A 23,437-nucleotide genomic window follows, 5' to 3' on the forward strand; every position below is an offset into this window, starting at 1 on the left:
CAAGTTCTCATAATTCAGATTATGAAAAGGGATGCCGTAATCATAATCTAATTTTTGAATGCAAATAATGAACTCATATATAGAATTTCCTTATGTTGAGCCATCCCAACATGAAATTCATATATATTCTTGACAAAATACGATTAAGACCTCAATCTAAGCTTTTAGATTTGAGATGAAGTATAATTTCCTCTCCCTTAACTATAGCAAAACAACTTTTTCAACCCCTGCAACCTCACAAATTGAAACTTTTGTTTTCTATAATTAACATTGCTAACTTGGAATAATTATCATAATTATCATGCTCCAACTAACATGATGATTATTAGCATAACACTTATGCTCCCACTAGCTTTGACATGTACCCAGAAATCAACTAAACTTCTAGAAATCAATACTTTATTGACTTTCTTACCAAAGTTCAGATTTCTGAAACTAGATTGCCTTGATAAGACTTTATCAATATCATACACCTCTCTTAGATAGCTTACATGTGTGTCTAAACAATTATGAAGAGGGATGCTGAAATCATAATGTTTAGACCTTTTGTCATTCCCACAATTGCTATCTACTAAAATCTACTTAGTGAAAGAGTTTCCTTACCATCATTTTCATGAATCGAAGAGAAACCATATGACACTTTGATTTAATGGTGTATGTGTTCTTATCCATGTGAATTGTCAAAACAATAGTTACAAGACAAGGATCATGACAAATCCAAACTCATATGGATTGAACTTGTGCAATCTTAACTTCTTGCCACCTGGCAGCTCAAGGGCCTTCCATTGCTTCCACGTAGCTATGCAAACAATTAAGAACATGTAAAACTCAAATATATAGCCAACTTAACTTGAATGGGCACAGAAATGTCAGCATGATAGGTTATAAACCTCTACTTGTGTGCTAGCAATGAAATACAAGTTTTATTCTTGATTACTTCTTGAAACCTTTTTCAGGATCTTTTAGACTCCCACTGTCTCCTTGACCTATACGACTTTCTTGTCAAATATTCAATAGATAGTGTGGATTCTAATCAAGACAGACACTTAACACAATTAGCCTTAGTTGGTCTTTGTTTTATACAAAACATCACAACTCACCAATTTCAAATGTACAAGAGTAGAAAACTTTTACTCTTACATCCGACAAGTGTTTTAAACATTCTTTATGACATTTCACTCAAGTTACAATCTTAGAGTATAACTCTACGAATTGTTTTGGAATGAAGTATGAATCATCTTCTTGATTTAACCACTTCAACAATTCATAACTCCTCTTCTTAACTATCATAATGTACTTAGAGGATGAATTGTGATAATGTCTGAAAATCATTAAGATGACCTTAAAACATGATACTAAAGTACTCTCCCATCTTTTCAGATTTGAGAAACATTTATCCTTCTGCCTAATTTGATTCTTCTTATTCATTCTGTCATACATTGAAAAATTTCCAATGTTTCAGAATTATACTTAAGCTTGTAAGTATAATCATATTTACTAAACTTTAGTAAATCATGACGAATAGTCTTATCCATCTTTTGTGGTGGAATTTGACAAGTGCACAAGAAAGTGTACTTGATCCCTTAGTTCTTCTCTTGACTCACACATCCTTTGAACAAGTAGTTAGTCTTAATTTTTCTAATGCTCGAAAGTTCTCATTCATCATACTATACAACTTACATGATTCCAAGTTTCGGTCCAATTGAAACTTGGGTGATGAGAATATTTCCGTATTTGGTAAATTTAGACACTACCACAAATGAACGAATCAAATTCATATTTCCAATATTGCTATAAACATACAAACATCAAGTTTTCATGAATGCCATTGTAAATAGATAACTTTAAATTAAAACAAACTTTTATTTATTTTAAAATGTGGAAAAAACTTTTTCCTTACAATGTAACTTGAAATGAAAACCATGTTATTACTTGTTTCCTAGCAATCTATCATACCTCCTAAGAGTAGCTCAAGAATCCAATCTTCAATCAAGCGATAGAAATCCATCTTCACGATCAGATTCAACATACTCTTTCTTAAGTTTCCTTCACTTTTCCTTTCATTCTTAAACATCAACATGTGACCCAGTCACACCTGGTAATAAGAATCTAAGAATAGAAACTTAACCGAGTTAGATAGTGGACCTTACCTGAAATAGAGTCAAACTTATTTACTTTACTAGCCTTATGATCTTTCAGGTAAAATTGACAGCTTGGCAACCAATGCCCTTTCCTTTTGGCAATAAGACCATATGGAACCTTAGGTAATAGTACATGGGACTATCTTAGACTTAGCCTTTCTCTTTACCATCTGGTCAACCGAGTTAACTATGGCGGATCCCTTTCCACTGGGAAGAGAATGCTATTCTGGATTTCCTGTGTCACTATTGTCCCTGTCCATAAAGTTTTGGGAAGTTGATCTCCTAATCAAATTTGTTTTACTAGTACACTAAACCATTTCTGATTTAGCAGCACCAAACAAATAGATATGATCATTAAGGGTCTTGTCATAGTCTGTTTCATAGGAGTCTCAAGGAACTCACTATGTGACTTAGAAAGTGATTGAGCCACTAACTTTCTTAAGACTTTGACACCCAACTCTCTCGGCTTGTTAGTATGTGACTTCATTTCCAAGATATGATCACACCTAGACTGTAACAACCCGAAATTTATATCCTTAATTGTAACCCTTTTCGCGACTCGTTCCGATCACCCAATCGCCGTTTCCGATTTCATTTCCGTTTTCGACCTTTTATTAAGTCATTAATGTGAATATTATTTTATGACTTAATAAGTGTCTTATTACCCTTAGAACTCAATCTAACATCTCATATTAATGATCGGAACATTTTTAGAACCAACCATATCGGGTTACGGCAAATTGGCCGGATGCGACCAAAAGCCCCGTCTAACGCCGGTATCGGGTAGAATTCTACCATGTCCCGAACTTGGACACTATTTAAAGTGATTCAAGTCTCCATTTTGAAGCTTTTGCTCCATTTTACAACTATCACTCCAACCTCTCTCCTCAAACTAGATTTTTGGGTCAAAATCTCAAGTTTAAAGCTTCAAATCACCAAGGTACTTTCCCTAGCTTGTTATGTAACATTCTTAGCCTTCAAATTCGAATTCAAAGCATGGATTAAGACATCATTCATGAGTTTACAGCCATGGAACCGTCTTAGGCCGTAAACTCATATATAGTGGGTTTTTGAGCCCTTAAACCCCTCCTTGACAAGTTTGAGACTTAGATATGGCTAAATGGCTTCAAGATATGGACCCTAAACAATTAAAACATGAAATTTGTGAAGTTTGAAGGAGTTTACGGCCAAGGATCATTCTTGGGCCGTAAACTCATTAAACCAGGGTTTTCATGCCCTTAAACCCTTCCAAACCACTCCTTTGTCTTGGTTATGAATTATAGAACATAAATCTTTGCATTTGGACACTTGAAACAGAATTTTTGGAGGACTAACATGAGTTTATAGCCAAGGCTTGTGCTTGGGCCGTAAACTCCATGAAACGTGGTACAAATCCAATTCTAGGGTGTTTGAAAGCCATCCAACACCACCAAAAGCCTTGGAATAAATCAAAGGACCAACCAAAAATAGTTTTAAGGCTTTACAAACATCAAAAACCCCACATTTGAGAGTTTACGTCCATAGAACATGTCTCATGGCCGTAAACTCATAAAAAGGTGTCAAAATGATGCCTTAAACTCATTTCTAGGCTTGTGGGAATTTTTAGAATCACATGTGATTGATTTTAACACTTTAAAAACACTAAATCTTGGAGATTTGAGAGTTTACGGCCAAAGACCCCATGCCTAGGCCATAAACTCCCTTTTGTATTGTAAATGATGTTTTTAATTCAATCCAAGCCTTAAGAAAAATTAATCCAAGCATTTCCAAGTGTCCATATCCATTTATGACTCAATTTTGCCCATATTTGACCCCACCATGAGTTTACGGCCGTAAACTCATGGGGAATGGGTCTTGTGGCCGTAAAATCCCTAAAGGGGGTGTTCCTTTGAGGTCCCAACTCATTTCCTAAGTCCCTCGCATCATTCATGTCCCTAAACGCCACCCGGGTCCCTCCAAACACTTGTATCGGAGTGTTATCGCGACTTGAAGCATTTGTCCCTATCCAACAATCAATCTAAGTCCTAATTAGATACAAATGTGTATCTTTACCTTATAATTAGGAACCTCGTGTGTTTACAAGTCCCGTATCAACTCTTAACATCCAAACCGTCTCATATCTCGTCCGGTGAGTTCATACCCCTACCCTTTTTCAATGGTTTTTCAATGTTTTCAGGGGGGGGGGGGGGGGGGGAATACAAGCAAAAGTACAAGTATATCTTGTACTCAATCACATGATTTCAATTAAACTTTAAGAATTGAAAACCTTTTAAACAAACCGTTTTAACTTGCAAAGTTGTTTGTTTTAACCCGATTTTCAATTCTTATTATACACTGTTATATTGTGTACTTGGTAATTGATTGTTCACATTTAAACTGATAGAATACATAAACCATTGTAATGTCTGTAATAAAACACTAAGGTTCGAGTGTAAAGGACAGACTCCATTAGAAAACATGAAACATCTATATGTCCTTAACAATACACCTAGGCTCGAGTGTGATACATAAATACCATCATAAAGGACAGCCATCATTAAATAACACCTAGGCTCGAGTGTAATGTCCTTAATAAAACACCTAGGCTCGAGTGTAAAGGACAGGTACGTAGAATATAGTCAGTTGTAAATACTACTTTCCTAGTCGAAAAGTAAAGAGTAATCTTAGTGATTGGAGACACGTCCTTGTAACACTTCCATGGCACGAGATAGTGGAGGACTAACCCTGTAACCAGAATCTCCGCTCGTAGGAGAGCGTGACTTGAGTGTATAGATCTATACGGGACTGACAATCCCACACCTGGCTGCTAGCTACAGCCGAACCGAAGGGTTCAAGGGTGACGAGAGTCATAAAAAGGATATTGACCACGGTTCGAGTCATATCTAGTCTGAGTATGGTTAAGGACTCGCAATCTAGATTATTAACATTTTAGACTCATTTACTAGCTTTATGTACGTAGTAAAGCTAATGTACATCTAGGGATGACAGATGCACACACACAGTCAGGGAAACATGGGGTTTGCCTGGGGAGAACACTGAACATAACTAGAACTAGTAAAGACACACACATACACAGTCAGGGAAAAACATGGGGTTTTCCTGGGGAGAACACTGGACATAAACAAAACCGGTAAAGATATACACACAGTCAGGGAAACATGGGGTTTTCTTGGGAAGGACACCGAACATAGTCAGAAACTAGTAACAGTTCACACACACACAGTCAGGAGAACATGGGGTTCTTCCTGAGTAATAGTAGTACGAAATTAGAGAAGTGTAATAAGTTAAACAATTGAATTACATTTCACAAGAACAATCATGTTTTAATTAAACATCGTTTACTTTACTTTCGGATTTGGAAACTAACTTTACATAAGAAAATATGGGATTTTCTTGGATAACCATTTTTCAGGAAAACAAAGGAACTCGTACATTTTCAGAAAAACTAACCACTTATGAACTCACCAGCTTTATGCTGATTTTCAAACCGCTTGTATTCTCAGGTCCATGTTAGACAGGTACCGAAGATCCTTTTGTGTGAAGACGGAGTTCTCAAAAGACTCGTTTTCGTGTTATTCATATATACTATGTATCACTTGTATAACTTATGCTTTTGAAACAAATGTAAATCTTTCATATGTGTAATGTAATGGTTGATTTACTTTACTTACTATGTACATTGGATTTGATACTCTACGTGGAGTCAACCCCGGAAATGTTTCTGCCTTCGGTTTTCGGGGTGTGACATAGACCTTGCCTTGCCAATAGGGCTTGAGTGACCTTGAACTTGTGGGTTAGGGATAACAATTGGAGGAGGTGGAGGAAGTGAAGTTCCAAGATATTTGGGAAGATCATAGATGTCTGAACTAGACATCTTTTGGGAGATATTCAAGATAGTTGATTTAAATTCCTTAATATAACACCCAATATGAAATATTAAGGCTAGGAACCAACAAACTATTTTATAAATTCGAAGAGGGATGCTGTAATCCAAGCTATAGAATATTTGAAGGTAGGTGAATGATGATTCACCAATTTCCACCATGAAAAACGAAATAATTTATTAGATTTTAATTGGATTTGAAACTCCTAGATCTTTTGAGATTCATTGAACTTTTCAATGGCATGTTTCAATCTTGAGTGTGCCCTTCATGTTTTGTGACTGGGATGCTGAGGATCACAAAACAAGGTGTGAAGTAACCATGCAAATTACTTGGCACCCTTAAGTGTTTACCCCTCAATCGATGTGCCGGTTAACCACACACACTCCATCGATACTATGATAAACATTAAGTTACCCTTTTCCTACCTTGTTAAATACAATTTAGTGTGCTGGTTAACCACACACGCTCCACTAACCAACTTAAACAAAGTGCAAAGTGTAATTTCATGGATTAGCACCTTATTCACTGTGACAACCCAAAGTTCGTTCCATCAATTGTAACCATTTTCGTTGATATATTCGTCGTTTTCAATTTCGTTTCTGTTACGTCATTAAATTAAGTCATATTTGTGGGATTTATATTATGACTTAATAGGTGTCTAAACATGTTTAGAACTCATATTAACACTCCATATTAGTAATCGGAAACATTTTAGAATCGACCATATCAGGTTACGGTAACTTAATCGGGTGACACCAAAAGCATCGTATAATGTCGGTATCGGGTAGAATTCCACAGTGTCCATAACTTGGAACCTATTTAAGGTGGTTTAAGCTTCCATTTGAAGCTTTTTCTCTCTCTCACTACTCTCTCTCTAACCTTTCTCCTACAATCCAAGTTTCAAGTCCAAAATCATCAAATTCAAGCTCCAAATCACCAAGGTAACTTCCCTAACTCATGGATTAGCATCTTAGACCTTCAAATTCGTGGTTAAACAATCATTTAGGACAATTTTCATGTCTTTACAGCCCTGGAAAATGCTTGGGGACGTAAACACACATATAAGGGGTTTTTGAGCCTTTAAACCCTTCCAATCGACCTTTGGAGCTTAGATATGGCTATATGACTTAATGTACTAGACTTAGAACACCTTCAATCAAATTTTTGGAGAGTAAACATAAGTTTACTGCCCAAGAACATGCTTGGGCTGTAAACTCACCTTCATGGAGAGTAAACTCATATCTGAGTGTTTAAAAACCACTTAAACACACAAATAGCCTTGGATTAAATTCTAGAATCAACCACAATTGATTTAGGGGCCTTAAACTTGATGAAAACCACCCCTTTGAGAGTTCACGGCCGTAAAACCCCCTATAATGGCTTCCAGGTCCGTAAACTCATGAACACTAGCCAAATGATGCCGTAAATTCATCCTAAGGCTTGTAAAATTGTCTTGAATCACATGTGGTTAATCTAGGGCCACAAAATCATGAAAGGGATGAGTATATAGGAGCTTATGGCTGTAAACTCCTATTTTAGGGCCGTAAAATCCCTTTGGTGGTTCCTTTGGTGGTAAAACTCATTCCTATGCCTTAGATTTAATCATAGCAACCCCTCTCATGTGTTAATTGACCATTTGGCACCATAAAGCCCCATATTCATGAGTTCATGACCGTGAACTCATACGGTCATGGTCTTAGGGCCGTAAACTCCCTAAGGAGTTTACTCTTGAAGAGCAATCTCATTTTCCAAAGCCCTATACATCTGTAGATGTCACCCGGATCACTCCAAACACTTGTTTGAAGTATTTTCTCATATTCGAGTGTGTAATCATATCTAAGTAGTGATTTAAAGTCTAATTAGATACATTTTTATACCATTTTATATTACATAGGAACCTCGCGCGTTATCAAGGCCCGAACCGACACATAGCATCCAAATCGACACGTTTTCTCGTCTGGTGAGTTCATACCCCTACCCTTTTTCAATGTTTTTCACTGTTTTCAGGGGGAATACTAGCAAGTACAAGTAATACTTGTACTCAAAACTTGTTTTATTTGTGTTGTGTTTCATATTACATATGCTTTTAACACTAACAGTCATAACAAACAACCGTTTGAACCTACAGAATGCATTATCATATAATTTGTGGAAAACAGTATAAATTGTTGTATTTTATATTTTCACAAATGTTTTCCCACATTATAACAGTTAAAATCATAACATTAGAACTTATAACATTGTTTTTATCCTTGGTGACACTCCACAGAGATACGCAAGTGGAGGACAGTCATTTGATCTTTCAGTATTATTACTAGTAAATTTGTTATTCTTATAAATTGCAGACACGTCCTCGGAGAACACTCCACAGAGATACGCAAGTGGAGGACCGCCCTCGTAACCAGAATCTCTTAGATAGGGAGCGTGACTTGAGTGTATAGATCTATACGGGGCTGACTAGCCCACACTTGGCTACTAGCTATAGCGGAACCAAAAAGTTCAAGGGTGACGAAAGTCATATGGTGATGTGGGCTACATATTGCCATATCCAGTCTATTGTATGGTTATGGAACTCGCAATTTGGATAATAGAGATTTACTTTTTAGTAATAATGGGTTTAGTAACTAGTTTACTTGGTGTTTATTATTTTTATAAACGTGATAAAACTAATATATATTCAGTGTATATCTTTTACATTACATTTTGGATTGGTGAACTAACATACACTTTACAAGGATAACCAAGTTTTTAGTATACATCTTTCACATTAGGAAAATATGGGATTTTCCTGTGATAACAGTTGAACATAACCAGAACCGTACAACATAACAGTTAACTAAACATTACTTTTATGAAAATATGGGATTTTCTTGGGTCGTAACATTTTCAGAAATCAAAAGGAAACTCGTACATTTTCAGAAAACAAAACCGCTTATGAACTCACCAGCTTTATGCTGAAATTCAAAATGCTTGTATTCTCATGTCTGCATTAGACAGGTACCCGATGATCCTTTTGTCGAACAAGGAGTGAATCGAAGACACGTCTTGCTTTTGTTCATACACATACATATGTATCACACTTGTACAACTTTACTTTTGACAAATGTAAATTTCCATATGTAATGTAGTGGTTGTTTACTTTGCTTACTATGTGCATTGGATTTGATACTTAACGTGGAGTCCGCCCCGGAAATGTTTCCGCCTTGGTTTTCAGGGTGTGACGGATTGGTATCAGAACCCTTGTTTATAGTGAATGAAGTATACCAAACCTTACATGGTATAAAACCATAAACACTAAGGGGCCTAAGTGCTCGGAACTAAAAGTATACTTCAAAGTATAAGTATTTTCAAAAGTATACAAGTATACCTAACCGTCGAGATCCGTAACTACAAGTAGAACAACACGTAAGTAAATGGGTGTTGTATGTTGTGCTGAAACCTGGGCAGTTATGTAGTCATGTCTAGGATCAATATAGCCTGGCCGACTATATTCATTCGAGACACAGCCAACATGTGCTTGGGAGTGACTGTGGTGTTCAGCATGCCTAAAACTTACCTTAATATCCCAAACATCAAACCATAATCGTAGCGAATCATGAAATACTATAGGAGTATTTCTCGAGCCAATCCTTTGTAGAAATCCTCATTCGAGCGTTGTTCCCTGAACATTCCTTTAGCGATATTTTATCTGCTTCGATAACTCTTTCCTGCTTTATTTCTCATTCGGAATATATAACGATCATATCTCTCGATTCGATTCGGAGGACTTATCATCCTCTCTCTCCTGATCTTATTAGATCAAGATGCCTCCAAGAAAGACACCCAGCTAAAAGACCAACAACCCACCGCCACCACCTTCTCCTCAAATTGATCTTCTAACGCTTTAGACAACCATTACTGCCGCAGTGACAGCCACCATGTCACAAATGAACCCCGGTAGTTCAGGAGGTGGTCCCCAGTCACAAAACCCAGAAGATAGCCAGGGACGTTGAAAAGAGGGTTCTTATAAAGATTTCATGAGAGCGAAACCCACGTCCTTTGATGGCACTGGAGGTGTCATTTCCCTCACTCGATGGTTCGAGAAAATCGAATCTATCTTTGAAATTTGTGCTTGTTCGGAGTCCGACAAAGTAAAGTTCTCAGCCTATACCTTTATCGATAAAGCCCTGAACGGCCGAGTCAAATCCCTAACTCTACCTGTAGCCAATGCTATGGGATGGGAAGCCATGAAGGAACCGCTTCTAGCGGAGTACTGCCCTCGGGGCGAAATATCGAAGTTAGAGCACGAGCTCTAGAACCTGAAGATGATAGGTTCCGATATTGTCGCATATACCTCGAGGGTTGATGACCTGGCACTACTCTGTCTGGGAATGGTTACCCCAGAGAGTAAGAAAATAGAGAGATTTATTTGGGGGCTTACCCAACCGACCAAAGGAAACGTCTTATCTGCGAGGCTGGATACTTATGAGGTTGAGGTTGAGGTTAAGGAGACAACCACCACTCCTTAAACGACCAAGAGGAGTGGTGAGAAAAGATAGTTCTGGAAAAAGAAGAAAATTCAATCTTCTCAAGGATCCTCAAAGAAACAGCAGACTGTAGCAGTCCATGCTGCTACTACACCCGTTGTTGCTGCTTCTGTTGTGGGATCTACAACTCAAACCCCTACCAGTAGATATGCTGGTAACTTTCCTCTGTGTGAAAAGTGCAAATACCACCATAACCCCAGCCCCTGCCGCAAACTATCATGCACCAACTGTGGTAAAAAGGGGCACACGGTCCGATTCTGCGAGGCACTAGCCCAATCCGCAAACCAATCTTCTAGAGTAGGTGTTGGTCAAGCATGATATAATTGTGGAGAAGTTGGGCATTTCAAGAGGAACTGCCCCAAGAAGGCAACAGCTGATAATACCGGGAGAGTCCTAGACATGGGACGGGAGGAGGCAGTCGCCGATCCCACTGTTGTTTCGGGTACGTTCCTTCTCGACAACTCTTATGCTAGCATTCTTTTCGATTCTGGTGCTAAAAGAATCTTTGTTAGTCATTCGTTCAAAGATAATCTAAAACCTAGTCCCCAACCATTATCCGAAACGTTTACCGTCTAGATGGCTAACGGTGAGAAAGAGAACACTAGCGATGTATTCATAAGTTGTACCCTTTGTTGGATTAATGTCTAAGTCCATAACTATATTTAGTATGTACTTGACCCGATCCGGCATGGTCCATCTGGGTTGCACTTCACCGACACAATTTATATGGATAATCTTTTGAGAATAGTATGTTTATGATTACATATTAATATATTGTAAGTTCTAATATATTATTATGGAATCATATTATTTAATTAGTATTGATCAAGAATTAATTTATAATTAATTAAGTGATCAAAAGGAACTAATTAAATATGGACTCTTACATATATGGAATGGGCCAAGTTCATTTAGGTTGTGCTAAGCTTTCATGGATAGTCCATGGAGTGTTTAACCCATGGATCCTAGGAAATGAAAGGTCATGGGTATTAGGGTTTAACCCTAATCCTCCACACTATATAAAGATGTCCTTGGTTGGTGAAATTGGCACTAGTGTGGTACACTAAAAGGGCTAGCCGATTTCACTAGAGAGAACCAAGTATCCATATTCTCTAAAGTCTTCCAAGGTGTTTTGGTGATTTGTGATTCCACTTGAGGCTTCCACACTATTAGGGCTAATCTCTTAAAGCTTGAAGACATCAAGCTACATCAAAAAGGTATGTCATCTAACTAGTACTTTGTAGTATAAGTGCTTCATAATATGCTAGTTAGGATTAAAGCCTTGGAAGTTCTTATTTGCATGTATAATTAGAGAAAACATAGATCCAAGGTTTATAGGGTTGTATGTACACCATAGGAGTGTTAGAATGCTCATAACTTAACAGTGGTATCAGAGCGTAGGCTTGTTTTCTTGTTATACTTGCAAATGGTGCTGAAAAATTGAGTTTTGATGCTGTCTACCCAGCAGACTCGTCGAGTCCATGAAGGGACTCGACGAGTCCAAGGAAAAAAGCATCCAACTCGCCGAGTTGGTTAGTGCACTCGATGAGTTGGACCCCCAGACAACATAAATTCGAATTTTTTGCTGGAATTGGACTAGGAGCATTACCCTAAGAGGTTTTTGAACTTTTAAACTTGTTTTTGGTGTGGTAATGTTCATGCTAATCCAATTTCAAAGATAATTGTCAATAGATTCATGTTTTGTATTAGTTTAAGGGTTAGACTAATTACATGAAAAAGTTTGATTTGAATTATCTTGTTCTTATGAGTGGCTTAGATTAATAGAATAGTTGGGTGAAATAGTTGTTTTCAATCCAAATTAATCTAAGAGTTGATTCTAAAATGTGTTTTTGTAACTTGTCCTCAAGTTATATGAAAAGTCACATTTAAGTTTCATAAAACTCATAAAAGTTGGCAAAGGTTACAAAATGAAGAGTCTAGTTCTAATTAATTGGAGTTATGACTCCATAATTTGTTCTCAAGTTATGGAGGACCAAGAGTCTCTTCATTAAATAATAAATATATATAAAAAAAATGTAACCTTAATTAATTCCATAAGTTATAAAATAAAGAAAAGTTAATTCTTTTATTAGTTTAAAGTCTTCCATAACTTGTTCTCAAGTTATGGAACTTGAAGAGTTTTTGGATTAAAACTACTTTAAACACATAAGTTATGGAATTAATTAGTTTTGAATAGTTTCAAAACTTCCCTCAAGTTTTGGAATTTGTAAAGTTTTCTCTTATAAATACTTTAATTCCAAGTTAGCCCTTAGAATTTTAAGAGTTAAAATTCAACCCTTATACTTTATAATACTATAAGTTAATAATATATATATATATATATATATATATATATATATATATATATATGTATAAGAGTAAAGTCAGTCTTACTGCTAGTACGCCTCATTCACGAAGCCGGTCTATAAGGTGGGTATAAGGTTGTTGCCTATAAAATGGAAACTTAATGGGTGTCCACTCTCACCCACCGCTTCCTTGACTGGTGGAGGGTTGTTAGTCGAGCGGGTTTGACAGGACTATAATTCTCCCTTCATTAAAAGAATTAATGATAAATACTAAGTAACTAAACTCTTAATAATACCCACTCTTAGTTACTGAGGAAAATGTAAATAAGGTGCTAATCCATGAAATTACACTTTGCACTTTGTTTAAGTCGGTTAGTGGAGAGTGTGTGGTTAACCGGCACACTAACTCGCATTTAACAAGGTAGGCAAAGGGTAACTTAATGTTTATCATAGTATCGATTGAGCGTGTGTGGTTTACCGGCACATCGATTGAGGGGTAAACACTTAAGGGTACCAAGTAATTTGCATGGTTACTTCACACCTTGTTTTGTGATCCTCGGCATCCCAGTCACAAAACCTGAAGGGCACACTCGAGATTGAAACATGCCATTGAACAGTTCAATGGATCTCAAAGATCTAGGAGTTTCAAATCCAATTAAAACCTAATAATACATTTCGTTTATCTTGGTGGAAATTGGTGAATCGTCATTCACCTACCTTCAAATATTTTATAGCATGGATTACGGCATACCCCTTCTAAGTTATAAAATAGTTTGTTGGGTCCTAGCATTAATATTTCATATTGGGTGTCATATTAAGAACTATAAATCAACTATCTTGAATATATCCCATAACATGTCTGGTTTAGACATTTATGATCTTCCCAAATCTCTTGAAACAAGCTTTCCTAAATGAAGATGATGTCCCTTGGAAATCGTACTTCTTTCACCTCCTCCGATTATTCTCCCTAACCCACAAGTTCTTGAAAAGTTTAAGGTCACTCAAGCCCTATTGGCAAGGCAAGGTCTAGGTGTGATCACATCTTGGAGATGTAGTCACATATTGACAAGTCGGGAGAGTTGGGTGTCAAAGTCTTGAGAAAGTTGTAGGTTTAACTACTTTCTAAGTCACATAGTGAGTTCTTTTGGAACACCTATGAAACCGACTATGACAAGACCCTTAATGATCTTATCTATTTGCTAAGATCAACTTCCTAAAAAACTTTATGGACATTGATAATAATGACATTGGATATCTAGTAAAGCTCTCTCTTCCCAGTGGAAAGGGATCGGCCACAGTCAACTCGGTTGACCAAATGGTAAAGAAAAAAGCTAAGTCTGTGATAGTCTCGTGTACCATTATCAAAAGGGTCCATATGTTGATATTGCCAAAGGAAGGGGCATTGGTTGCGAAGTTCCCAAATTTACCTAAGGATATTAAAGTCAATAAGTTTGACTCTACTTCAGGTAAAGTCCACTATCTAACTCTGTTAAGTTTCAATTCTGAGATTCTTGATACATGATGTGACTGGCTCACATGGTGATGTTTTAAGAATCAAAGAAAAGTGAAGAAACTTAAAGAAATAATATGTTGAATCTGATTGCGTAGATGGATTTCTATCGCGTAGTTTGAAGATCGGATTCTTGAGCTACTTCTTAGGAGTTATGAGATATTGCTTACGAATAGATAACAACAAGTTTTCATATGGATTGTAAGGATAAGTTTTTCCGCAAAGTTTTAAAATAAAAAAAAAAAATTGATTTTATTTATTTTAAAATATCCTTACAATGGCATTTGAGGAAAAATTGTTGCTTATATGATTCCAATAAGAGCAAGAGTGGAAATATGAAATTGATTCTTTCATTTGTGGTAATGTCTAGATTTACCAAATAAGGAAAGATTCTCATCACCCAAGTTTCAATTGGACCGGAACTTGGAATCATGCAAGTTGTATAGCATGATGAATGAGAACCTTCAAGTATTGGAAAATTAAGACTAATTACTTGCTCAAATGGATGTGTGAGTCAAGTGAAGGACTAAGGGATCGAATACACATTCTTGTGCACTGGTCAAGTCCACCACAAAAGATTGATAAAACTATTTGTCATAGTTTACAAAAGCTCAGTAAATATGATTATACTTACAAGATTAAGTGTAACTCTGAGACATTGGAAAAAGCTTCCAATGTATGACAGAGCGAATAAGAAGAATCAAATTAGGCAGAAGAATAAAAGTTTCTCAAATCTGAAAAGATGGGAGAGTACTTTAGTATTAGTTTTTTGTGATCATCTTAATGATTTAGAAACCATAGCACAATTAGTTCTCTAAGGAAATCTTAGTGTATTCTTATGACTAAGAAGAGGGATCTTGAATTGTTGAAATGGTTAAATCAAGAAGATGAGTCATACTTCGTTCTAATACAAGTCTTAGAGTCATACTCCAAGATTGTCATTTGAGTGACATGTCTCAAAGGAAGGTTTAAAAAACACGTATCAAACGAAAGAGTAAAAGTTTTCTACTCTTGTACATTTGAAATTGGTAAGTTGTGATGTTTTGGATAAAACAAAGACCAACTATGGCCAATTATGTGAAGTGTTTGTCTTGATTAGAATCCACACTATCTCTTGGATGTTTGACAAGGGAGTCTTATATGTCAAGAGGACAGTGGGAGTCTTAAATGTCTTGAAAGTCTCAAGAACTAATCAAGAATAAAACCTGAAGTTCTTCACTAGCACACGACTTGAGGTTTATAACCTATAGTGTTGACATATTTTGTGCCCATTCCAGTTAAAGTTGGCTTTGCATATGAGTTCTTAGAATTCTCAATTTGTTGCACAACAACTTGGACGCAATGGCAGGCCCTTGAGCTGCCAGGTGGCAAGAAATTAAGATTGAGTTCAGTCCATATGATTTTGGATTTGTCATTATCCTTGTCTTGTGACTATGGTTTTGACAATTCACATGGATAAGAACACATACACCATTAAATCTAAGTGTCATATGGTTTCTCTCCAATTCATGAAAATGATGGTGAGGAAACACTTTCACTAAGTAGATTTTAGCTAGATAGCAATTGTGATATTTGCATTCTCAAAGTCGTTAGTGGAGCATGTGTGGTTAACCGGCACACTAACCTGGACTTGTGAGAAGTGGAAAAAAGGTCTAACCATTATGATTACGGCATCCCTCTTCATAATTGTTTAGATACGCAAGTGTGCTATCTAAGGGAATGTGTATGATTTTGATAAAGTATTATCAAAACGATCTAGTATTAGAAATCTGAACTTTGGTAAGAAAGTCAGCAGATTTCTGAGTACATGTCAAAGCTAGTGGGAGCATAAGTGTTATGCTAATAATCATCATGTTAGTGGGAGCATGATAATTATGATAAGGATTGCAAGCTAGCAATGTTAATTATGGAAAAGAAAAGGTTTCAATTGGGAAAAGTTGTTTTGCTATAATTAAGGGAGAGGAAACTATACTTCATCTCAAATCTATAAGCTTAGATCATGAGTCTTTACTCATTTATTCAAGGATATATATATATATATATATATATATATATATATATATATATATGAATTTCATGTTGGAATGGCTCAAAACCCAAGGAAATTCTGTATATGGGTCCATTATTTGCGTTCTAAAATTCGATTATGATTACGGCATCCCTTTTCATAATCTGAATTATGAGAACTTGGCAAATTGAAAAGGAAATGTTATAGCAAAAGACTGGTTTAGTCTTCATGTGAGACATCATGAATCATGTCCCATATGCTTCGTATATAGGATCGATTACATGTGCTATATTCATCCTTTCTAAAATTTTCCAAATGCCTAGGGCATTAAGAAGGGAAAAGGTTTAGAACTGGATATGACTAAAAGGATTAAACAATTGTCGAGGACAATCTGAGGTTTACCAAAGATTGGTTGCTCAAGGATAGTTGGAAGTATAGTGATAATTCTGGAAGGACCATATTGACATAATCTGGAAAAAGGCAACTCTTGTTCAGAAGTGATAGTCAAAATGGAATCTGGAAATGTTTCAAAGTTAGAATTTTCAATCTGTTTAAGATTACAAAACTTAATGCAAGAAGGTTGGTTCCAAGGAGCTGATCTCCTTTGGAATACTCTGTAATGATTGTTGTCAAGTCTTTCTGACTTTGTGCATAATCATTACAAGAGGAACAATGCATATAAGTTTAGAATCTAACAGATTTCAGTAAATGACATGAATTTGGAATTCTTGCATTTGCAGTAAGGTTTGGGAGTGTGAAAAGAGAATCATTAAAGTTATGTTCAATTCATCTAGTTCACAAAGTAAAGATCATAGACAAACATAGTATGCATACTTGGTGTATGGCATGACTAGTGTTTAGAAAACATAGTGTACATGCTTGGAGCATGGGACAACTATTGTTTTAAATTCAAGAATAAAGTTGATAGCTGAAACAGTATACAATTAATAATGTGTAATCATATGGTGATAAATAAAAGGTGTTTTATTTATGTTCATAGGTTTTGATACGTTATTGGATTCAATTATTATTGTGTTTCACTTTGCATGTTTTGACTTCCCGAATAAACTAGGTTATTCTTCCGGAATGACTAAGTTATTCAAACCATCCACAGTCAGTCATATGTTGGAAGTAGATATGAATTAAGACTGTCATGGGTTGGCTTGTAGAGGTCTAAGGTGTTGGACAAAGGGCTATAACACTCATGAGTGCTCATAAGTTCTGAGTATTGGATTCAACCCAGGCTCATTGGAATCACTTCATGGATTTTATCACGAGTGATCATGAGACGATAATATCTTATATTCTTCAAACCTAGAGATATGAGTTGTTACTATGAGTTGGTTGTACATTGATTGCACGAAAACGCATTTGGTAACTTGGTGCTATGAAACGTGCCTTTGTGTATGATTCAACAAGTAGTAGAACAAGCCATATGAGTCGAAGTTTATCCATTCCTTTTACCTTCGGGATAAAAGTGATATCTGTGGGCCCCTCGATGATTTGATGATGACAAATGAAAGTGCTCGGTCGGGCCAGGACTGATTTGATTTGTTCAATTAGTCAGTCATCATAAATCGGAAATCGGGAAACAACAAATGGACAGAGAGAATGATTATAATCCATGTCTCAGTCCATATGATATCTAGAATGGAGGAATATATTATCCTTTATCTAATGGACAAGTTCGTTGACAAGATCAGAGTTCGACAGCGGCTTTAAGAGCTACGCTTTCCAGTTAGGTTTGAAGTCATACGCAATGATAGTTTTAGACTTATCCAAGTGGGAGACTGTTGGATTAATGTCTAAGTTCATAACTATATTTGGTATGTACTTGACCCGAACCGGCATGGTCCATTTGGGTTGCACTTCACCGACACAATTTATATGGATAATCTTTTGAGAATAGTATGTTTATGATTACATATTAATATACTGTAAGTCCTAATATATTATTATGGAATCATATTATTTAATTAGTATTGATCAAGAATTAATTTATAATTAATTAAGTGATCAAAAGGAACTAATTAAATATGGACTCTTATATATATGGAATGGTCCAAGTTCATTTAGGTTGGGCTAAGCTTTCATGGATAGTCCATGGAGTGTTTAACCCATGGATCCTAGGAAATGAAAGGTCATGGGTATTAGGGTTTAACCCTAATCCTCCACACTATATAAAGATGTCCTTGGTTGGTGAAATTGGCACTAGCGTGGTACACTAAAAGGGCTAGCCCATTTCACTAGAGAGAACCAAGTATCCATATTCTCTAAAGTCTTCCAAGGTGTTTTGGTGATTTGTGATTCCACTTGAGGCTTCCACACTATTGGGGCTAAGCTCTTAAAGCTTGAAGACATCAAGCTACATCAAAAAGGTATGTCATCTAACCAGTACTTTGTAGTATAAGTGCTTCATAATATGCTAGTTAGGATTAAAGCCTTGGAAGTTCTTATTTGCATGTATAATTAGAGAAAACATAGATCCAAGGTTTATAGGGTTGCATGTACACCATAGGAGTGTTAGAATGCTCATAACCCAACACCCTTACCTTGAACGATCATTCTTTTCCCATTAATCTTATGCTAGTCTCCATAAAGAGCTTTGATGTTATCATTGGCATGGATTGGTTGAGTCCTAATCATGATGATATCCTTACTACGAAAAAGCCATCCGTCTCAATCTTCCTACGGGTCAAACTCTCATGATCTATGGTGACAAACTCAGCTCTAACCTTCGCAGCATTTCCTGCATCAAAGCTCAGAAACTCTTGTGAAAGGAGTGCCAAGCATTCCTAGCCCACGTCATTAACGAGAAAAAGGAAATTAAAGACCTCGCGAGCATCCCCGAAGTCTGTAACTTTCCTGATGTCTTTCCAGAAGAGCTCCCAGGAATTCCTCCCGAACATCAAGTCGAATTTCGCATTGACCTAATTCCTGGAGCTATCCCCGTAGCTAAGTCTCCATATCGCCTAGCTCCAGCAGAAATGCAGGAGTTATCCAGCCAACTCAATGAATTACACAACAAAGGGTTCATCAGAACCGAGTTCCTCACCCAGGGGAGCTCCGGTTTTATTTGTAAAGATGAAATATGGATCCTTCCGGATGTGTATCGACTACCACGAGCTGAACAAGTTGACTGTCAAAAACCGATATCCCCTTCTATGAATAAATGACCTCTTCGATCAACTTCAAGGAACCAGCTACTTCTCAAAGATAGACCTTCGGTCAGGGTACCATCAGTTACGAGTTCTTGGGAGTGATGTTTCCAAAACAGATTTCAGGACTCAGTATGGACACTACGAGTTTGTAGTGATGCCCTTCGGTCTAACCAATGCACCGACAGTGTTCATGGACCTGATGAAGCGGGTGTGTCATACCTTCTTAGACAAGTTTGTCATCATGTTCATAGACGACATACTTGCCTACTCCAGAAGTGAAGAAGATCACAAACAGCACTTGAGATTTGTGTTGGAAACCCTTAGATCCAAGAAGTTGTACGCGAAATTTTGAAAGTGTGAATTCTGGATTCGGAAGGTGACTTTCCTTGGTCATGTGGTAAGAGAGGAGGGTATTCATGTGGATCCTTCCATGATTAAAGCGATAGAGAATTGATCGGCACCGAAAACACCCACATAAATCCATCAATTCTTGGGTCTCGCCGACCATTATCGGAGATTCATCCAGAATTTTTCCAAAATCGGCAAACCCCTAACCACTCTAACACAGAAAGGTGTACCCTTTTGTTGGAGTGAAAAACAAGAAATAGCGTTCCAGACATTAAAGCAAGCCTTGTGTAGCGCACCTGTTCTGTCCCTACCCGAAGGAACAGAAGACTTTGTAGTCTATTGTGATGCGTCTAATCAGGGCTTAGGCTGTGTGCTTATGCAAAGAGGAAAAGTGATTGCTTTTGCCTCAAGACAGTTGAAAGCACACGAGGTCAACTATACCACACACGATTTAGAGTTAGGAGCCGTAGTCTTTGCACTGAAGATTTGGCGACATTATCTCTACAGAACCAAGTGTACGATCTTCACTGACCATAAAAGCCTGCATCACATCCTCAATAAAAAGGACTTAAATATGAAGCAGCAACGATGGGTAGAGCTACTCATCAATTATGAGTGCGAGATTCGCTACCATCCCGGCAGTGCCAATGTGGTAGCAGATGCACTTAGCCGAAAGGAAAGTTCAAACTGTATAGTGAGGACATTGACGATGACCATCCATTCCTATTTATCCATGCAAATCCGAGACGCCCAAATAGAAGCCCTCAAACTCGAGAACAAATCGAGCGAATCCATGAGGGGAATGGATAAGAAACATGAGATCAGAGGTGATGGAGTCCACTGTTTCATGGATCGAATCTGGATTCCAAAGTCCGGAGGATTCAGGGGGATTGTCATGGAGGAAGCACACAAGACCAGATACTCTGTTCACCCAGGTTCGGACAAGATGTATCTAGCTCTCAAGAAACAATACTGGTGGCCAAACATGAAATCCGAAATCGCTACATTTGTGGGCAAGTGCTTCACTTGCGCCAAAGTGAAAGTCGAGTACCAGAAACCCTCGGGTCTACTCCATCAACCCGAGATACTCGAGTGGAAATGGGAGATGATTACCATGGATTTCATCACCAAGTTACCCAAGTGTCTGAGTGGGTACGATACCATTTGGGTAATTGTCGATCGTTTGACCAAATCTGCTCACTTCATCCCAATCAAAGAGTCATTCAAAATGGAAAGACTAGCGTGGATCTAAATCCAAGAGGTGGTTCGACTGCATGGTTTACCTGCATCCATTATCTCTAATCGAGATAGCAGGTATACCTCCAGATTTTGGTAGTCTCTCCAGAAGGCTCTTGGAACTAAACTAGACATGAGCACGACTTATCATCCTTACACCGACGGGCAGAGTAAGAGAACTATCCAAACCTTGGAAGACATGCTTAGGGAATGTGTCATCGATTTCGGCAAGTTGTGGGACAAACATTTTCCATTGATCGAGTTCTCGTACAACAACAATTACCATACCAGCATCAAGACTACCACGTTCGAAGCTCTCTACGGTCGCAAGTGCAGATCCCCTCTATGTTGGGCCGAGGTAGGGGACACGCAGCTAGCCAAGAGTCGATTCCCCGATAGTGCTCTCACTAGTCCTGAAATCATCCTTGAAACCACCAAGAAAATCATCCAAATCCGGGAACGATTGAAAGCTTCACGAGATAGACAGAAGAGTTACGCTGACATGCGATGGAAACCTCTGGAGTTCCAGGTTGGAGACCGTGTCCTGTTGAAGGTCTCGCCCTGGAAAGGCATGGTACGCTTTGGAAAGCATGGGAAACTAAATCTGAGGTACATTGGACCCTTCGAGATCCTCGCCAGGATCAATCCGATAGCTTATAAACTTCGATTACATCACGAGCTTAGCAACATCCACCCCGTCTTTCACGTCTCGAACCTTTAAAAGTGTTTATCCGATCAAACCCTCGTGATTCCCCTAAACGAGATCGATATCAACCAAAACTTGAACTTCGTGGAGGAACCAACCGAAATCATGGATCGAGAGACCAAACGCTTGAAACAAAGTTGCATCCCGATAGTGAAGGTTCGTTGGAATGCCAAGCAGGGACCGGAGTTCACTTGGGTGCGTGAAGACTCGATGAAACAGAAGTATCCACATCCCTTCCCATATCCATGATTTGTATCTTAATTCTGAATTTTGGGACGAAATTCCCTCTAACGGGGGGATAATGTGACAACCCGAAGTTCGTTCCATCAATTGTAACCCTTTTCGTTAATATATTCGTCGTTTTCAATTTCGTTTCCGTTATGTCATTAAATTAATTCATAGTTGTAAGATTTCTATTATGACTTAATGGGTGTCTAAACATGTTTAGAACTTATATTAACACTCCATATTAGTAATCGGAATCATTTTAGAATCGACCATATCGGGTTTCGGTAACTTAATTGGGTGCGACCAAAAGCATCTTATAACGTCGGTATCGGGTAGAATTCCACCATGTCCATAACTTGGAACCTATTTAAGGTGGTTTAAGCTTCCATTTGAGGCTTTTTCTCTCTTTCACTACTCTCTCTCTCTCTCTAACCTCTCTCTTCCAATCCAAGTTTCAAGTCCAAAATCACCAAATTTAAGCTTCAAATCACCAAGGTAACTTCCCTAACTCATGGATTAGCATCTTAGACCTTCAAATTCGTGGTTAAACAATCATTTAGGACCATTTTCATGTGTTTACAGCCCTGGAACATGATTGGGCCGTAAACACACATATAAGGGGTTCTTGAGCCTTTAAACCCTTCCAATCGACCTTTGGAGCTTAGATATGGCTATATGACATAATGTACTGGACTTAGAACACCTTGAATCAAATTTTTGGGGAGTAAACATGAGTTTACTACCCAAGAACATGCTTGGGCCGTAAACTCACCTTCATGGAGAGTAAACTCATATTTGAGTGTTTAAAAGCCACTTAAACACACCAATAGCCTTGGATTAAATTCTAGAATCAACCACAATTGATTTAGGGGCCTTAAACTTGATGAAAACCACCCCTTTGAGAGTTCACGGTCGTAAACCCCCCTATAATGGGTTCCTAGGCCATAAACTCATGAATACTAGCCAAATGACGCCCTAAATTCATCCTAAGGCTTGTAAAATTGGTTTGAATAACATGTGATGAATCTAGGGCCACCAAATCATGAAAGGAATCAGTATATAGGAGCTTACAGCTATGAACTCCTAGTTTAGGGCCGTAAACTCCGTTTGATGGTCGTAAAACTCATTCCTATGCCTTAGATTTAATCATAGCAACCCTTCCCATGTGTTAATTTACCATTTGGCACCATAAAACCCCATATTCATGAGTTCACGACCATGAACTCATATGGTCATGGTATGAGGGCCGTAAACTCCCTAAGGAGTTTACTCTTGAAGATAAAACTCATTTTCCAAAGCCCTATACGTCCGTAGATGTCACCCGGATCACTCCAAACACTTGTTCGAAGTGTTTTCTCATATTGGAGTGTGTAATCATATCTA

The sequence above is a fragment of the Lactuca saligna genome, chromosome 4 (genome assembly GCF_052625555.1).
Source record: "Lactuca saligna cultivar CGN05327 chromosome 4, ASM5262555v1, whole genome shotgun sequence".
NCBI lineage: Eukaryota > Viridiplantae > Streptophyta > Magnoliopsida > Asterales > Asteraceae > Lactuca > Lactuca saligna.